Genomic DNA, 5,264 nt, shown 5'->3' with positions numbered 1-5,264 from the left:
GAGGCATAGGGAGGACTCTGTAAGGAGGCTGCCTAGGGAGAAGTCTGTAAGGAGGGGCATAGGAAGAAGTCTGTAAGGAGGGGCATAGGGAGAAGTCTGTAAGGAAGGGGCATAGGGAGATGTCTGTAAGGAGGGTGCATAGGGAGAAGTCTGTAAGGAGGGGGCATAGGCAGAAGTCTGTAAGGAGGGGGCATAGGGAGAAGTCTGTAAGAAGGAGGCATAGGGAGGAGTCTGTCAGGAGGGGGCATATGGAGAAGCCTGTGTAAGGAGGGGGCATAGGGAGAAGTCTGTAAGGAGGGGGCATAGGAAGAAGTCTCTAAGGAGGGGGCATAGGGAGAAGCCTGTGTAAGGAGGGGGCATAGGGAGAAGCCTGTGTAAGGAGGGGGCCTAGGGAGAAGCCTGTGTAAGTAGGGGGCATAGGGAGAAGTCTGTGCAAGAAGGGGGCATAGGGAGAAGTCTGTAAGGAGGGGCATAGGGAGAAGTCTGTAAGGAGGGGGCATAGGGAGATGTCTGTAAGGAGGGTGCATAGGGAGAAGTCTGAAAGGAGGGGGCATAGGGAGAAGTCTGTAAGGAGGGGGCATAGGGAGAAGTCTGTAAGAAGGAGGCATAGGGAGAAGTCTGTCAAGAGGGAGCATATGGAGAAGCCTGTGTAAGGAGGGGGCATAGGGAGAAGTCTGTAAGGAGTGGGCATAGGAAGAAGTCTCTAAGGAAGGGGCATAGGGAGAAGCCTGTGTATGGAGGGGGCATAGGGAGAAGCCTGGGTAAGGAGGGGGCATAGGGAGAAGCCTGTGTAAGAAGGGGGCATAGGGAGAAGTCTGTGTAAGAAGGGGGCATAGGGAGAAGTCTGTGTAAGGAGGAGGCATAGCGAGAAGTCTGTGTAAGGAGGAGGCATAGCGAGAAGTCTGTGTAAGGAGTGAGCATAGGGAGAAACCTGTATAAGGAGGGGCCATAGGGAGAAGTCTGTGTAAGGAGGTGGCATAGGGAGAAATCTGCAAGGAGGGGGCGGAGGGAGAAGTCTGTAAGGAGGAGACATAGGGAGAAGTCTGTACGGGGGCATAAGGAGAAGTCTGTGTAAGGAGGGGGCATAGGGAGAAGCCTGTGTAAGGAGGTTGCATAGGGAGAAGTCTGTGTAAGGAGGGGGCATAGGGAGAAGTCTGTAAGGAGGAGGCATAGGAAGAAGTCTGTAAGGAGGAGGCATAGGGAGAAGTCTGTAAGGAGGAGGCATAGGGAGAAGTCTGTAAAGAGGGGGCATAGGGAGAAGTCTGTAAGGAGGAGGCATAGGGAGAAGTCTGTAATGAGGAGGCATAGGGAGAAGTCTGTAAGGAGGGGGCATAGGGAGAAGTCTGTAAGGAGGAGGCATAGGGAGAAGTCTGTAAGGAGGGGGCATAGGAAGAAGTCTGTAAGGAGGGTGCATAGGAAGAAGTCTGTAGGAAGGAGGCATAGGGAGAAGTCTGTAAGGAGGGGGCATAGGGAGAAGTCTGTAAGGAGGAGGCATAGGGAGAAGTCTGTAAAGAGGGGGCATAGGGAGGAGTCTGTAAGGAGGAGGCATAGGGAGGAGTCTGTAAGGAGGGGGCCTAGGGAGAAGTCTGTAAGGAGGGGCATAGGGAGAAGTCTGTAAGGAGGGGACATAGGGAGAAGTCTGTAAGGAGGGTGCATAGGGAGAAGTCTGTAAGGAGGGGGCATAGGGAGAAGTCTGTAAGGAGGGGGCATAGGGAGAAGTCTTTAAGGAGGGGGCATATGGAGAAGCCTGTGTAAGCAGGGGGCATAAGTAGAAATCTGTAAGGAGGGGGCATAGGAAGAATTCTCTAAGGACGGGGCATAGGTAGAAGCCTGTGTAAGGAGGGGGCATAGGGAGAAGCCTGTGTAAGAAGGGAGCATAGGGAGAAGTCTGTGTAAGAAGGGGGCATAGGGAGAAATCTGTGTAAGGAGGAGGCATAGCGAGAAGTCTGTGTAAGGAGGGAGCATAGGGAGAAGCCTGTATAAGGAGGGGCCATAGGGAGAAGTCTGTGTAAGGAGGTGGCATAGGGAGAAATCTGTAAGGAGGGGGCGGAGGGAGAAGTCTGTAAGGAGGAGACATAGGGAGAAGTCTGTACGGGGGCATAAGGAGAAGTCTGTGTAAGGAGGGGGCATAGGGAGAAGCCTGTGTAAGGAGGTTGCATAGGGAGAAGTCTGTGTAAGGAGGGGGCATAGGGAGAAGTCTGTAAGGAGGAGGCATAGGAAGAAGTCTGTAAGGAGGAGGCATAGGGAGAAGTCTGTAAGGAGGAGGCATAGGGAGAAGTCTGTAAAGAGGGGGCATAGGGAGAAGTCTGTAAGGAGGAGGCATAGGGAGAAGTCTGTAAGGAGGGAGCATAGGGAGAAGTCTGTAAGGAGGGGGCATAGGGAGAAGTCTGTAAGGAGGGGGCATAGGGAGAAGTCTGTAAAGAGGGGGCATACGGAGAAGTCTGAAAGGAGGAGGCATAGGGAGAAGTCTGTAATGAGGAGGCATAGGGAGAAGTCTGTAAGGCGGAGGCATAGGGAGAAGTCTGTAAATAGGGGGCATAGGGAGAAGTCTGTAAGGAGGAGGCATAGGGAGAAGTCTGTAATGAGGAGGCATAGGGAGAAGTCTGTAAGGAGGGGGCATAGGGAGAAGTCTGTAAGGAGGGGGCATAGGGAGAAGTCTGTAAGGAGGAGGCATAGGGAGAAGTCTGTAAGGAGGGGGCATAGGAAGAAGTCTGTAAGGAGGGTGCATAGGAAGAAGTCTGTAAGAAGGAGGCATAGGGAGAAGTCTGTAAGGAGGGGGCATAGGGAGAAGTCTGTAAGGAGGGGGCATAGGAAGAAGTCTGTAAGGAGGGGGCATAGGAAGAAGTCTGTAAGGAGGAGGCATAGGGAGAAGTCTGTAAGGAGGAGGCAAAGGGAGAAGTCTGTAAAGAGGGGGCATAGGGAGAAGTCTGTAAGGAGGAGGCATAGGGAGAAGTCTGTAAAGAGGGGGCATAGGGAGAAGTCTGTAAGGAGGGGCATAGGGAGAAGTCTGTAAGGAGGGGCATAGGGAGAAGTCTGTAAGGAGGGGACATAGGGAGAAGTCTGTAAGGAGGGTGCATAGGGAGAAGTCTGTAAGGAGGGGGCATAGGGAGAAGTCTGTAAGGAGGGGGCATAGGGAGAAGTCTGTAAGGAGGGGGCATAGGGAGAAGTCTGTAAGGAGGGGGCATAGGGAGAAGTCTGTAAGGAGGAGGCATAGGAAGAAGTCTGTAAAGAGGAGGCATAGGGAGAAGTCTGTAAGGAGGAGGCATAGGGAGAAGTCTGTAAAGAGGGGGCATAGGGAGAAGTCTGTAAGGAGGAGGCATAGGGAGATGTCTGTAATGAGGAGGCATAGGGAGACGTCTGTAAGGAGGGGGCATAGGGAAAAGTCTGTAAGGAGGGGGCATAGGGAGAAGTCTGTAAGGAGGGGGCATAGGGAGAAGTCTGTAAAGAGGGGGCATACGGAGAAGTCTGAAAGGAGGAGGCATAGGGAGAAGTCTGTAATGAGGAGGCATAGGGAGAAGTCTGTAAGGCGGAGGCATAGGGAGAAGTCTGTAATGAGGAGGCATAGGGAGAAGTCTGTAAGGAGGAGGCATAGGGAGAAGTCTGTAATGAGGAGGCATAGGGAGAAGTCTGTAAGGAGGGGGCATAGAGAGAAGTCTGTAAGGAGGGGGCATAGGGAGAAGTCTGTAAGGAGGAGGCATAGGGAGAAGTCTGTAAGGAGGGGGCATAGGAAGAAGTGTGTAAGGAGGGTGCATAGGAAGAAGTCTGTAAGAAGGAGGCATAGGGAGAAGTCTGTAAGGAGGGGGCATAGGGAGAAGTCTGTAAGGAGGGGGCATAGGAAGAAGTCTGTAAGGAGGGGGCATAGGAAGAAGTCTGTAAGGAGGAGGCATAGGGAGAAGTCTGTAAGGAGGAGGCAAAGGGAGAAGTCTGTAAAGAGGGGGCATAGGGAGAAGTCTGTAAGGAGGAGGCATAGGGAGAAGTCTGTAAGGAGGAGGCATAGGGAGAAGTCTGTAAGGAGGGGGCAGAGGGAGAAGTCTGTATGGAGGAGGCATAGGGAGGAGTCTGTACGGAGGAGGCATAGGGAGAAGTCTGTAAAGAGGGGGCAGAGGGAGGAGTCTCTAAGGAGGAGGCATAAGGAGGAGTCTGTAAGGAGGGGGCCTTGGGAGAAGTCTGTAAGGAGGGGCATAGGGAGAAGTCTGTCAGGAGGGGCATAGGGAGAAGTCTGTAAGGAGGGGGCATAGGGAGATGTCTGTAAGGAGGGTGCATAGGGAGAAGTCTGTAAGGAGGGGGCATAGGGAGAAGTCTGTAAGGAGGGGGCTTCGGGAGAAGTCTGTAAGAAGGAGGCATAGGGAGGAGTCTGTCAGGAGGGAGCGTATGGAGAAGCCTGTGTAAGGAGGGGGCATAGGGAGAAGCCTGTAAGGAGGGGGCATAGGAAGAAGTCTCTAAGGAGGGGGCATAGGGAGAAGCCTGTGTAAGGAGGGGGCATAGGGAGAAGCCTATGTAAGGAGGGGGCATAGGGAGAAGCCTGTGTAAGAAGGGGGCATAGGGAGAAGTCTGTGCAAGAAGGGGGCATAGGGAGAAGTCTGTGTAAGGAGGAGGCATAGTGAGAAGTCTGTGTAAGGAGGGAGCATAGGGAGAAGCCTGTATAAGGAGGGGCCTTAGGGAGAAGTCTGTATAAGGAGGTGGCATAGAGAGAAGTCTGTATATGAAGGGCGCATAGGGAGAAATCTGTAAGGAGGGGCGGAGGGAGAAGTCTGTAAGGAGGAGACATAGGGAGAAGTCTGTAAGGAGGAGGCATATGGAGAAGTCTGTAAGGAGGAGGCATAGGGAGAAATCTGCAAAGACGGGGCATAGGGAGAAGTCTGTAAGAAGGGGGCATAGGGAGAAGTCTGTAAGGAGGAGGCATAGGGAGAAGTCTGTAAGGAGGGGGCATAGGGAGAAGTCTGTTAGGAGGAGGCATAGGGAGAAGTCTGTAAGGAGGGGGCATAGGAAGAAGTCTGTAAGGAGGGTGCATAGGAAGAAGTCTGTAAGAAGGAGGCATAGGGAGAAGTCTGTAAGGAGGGGGCATAGGGAGAAGTCTGTAAGGAGGGGGCATAGGAAGAAGTCTGTAAGGAGGGGGCATAGGAAGAAGTCTGTAAGGAGGAGGCATAGGGAGAAGTCTGTAAGGAGGAGGCATAGGGAGAAGTCTGTAAGGAGGAGGCATAGGGAGAAGTCTGTAAGGAGGGGGCAGAGGGAGAAGTCTGTACGGAGGAGGCATAGGGAGGAGT

This window comes from Phyllobates terribilis, unplaced genomic scaffold (assembly GCF_046119375.1).
Source record: "Phyllobates terribilis strain yellow unplaced genomic scaffold, ASM4611937v1 Scaffold_7__3_contigs__length_470593459, whole genome shotgun sequence".
In the NCBI taxonomy this organism is placed as follows: Eukaryota; Metazoa; Chordata; class Amphibia; order Anura; family Dendrobatidae; genus Phyllobates; species Phyllobates terribilis.
The sequence above is the reverse complement of the archived record's forward strand: the minus strand, read 5'-3'. Positions refer to the sequence as shown.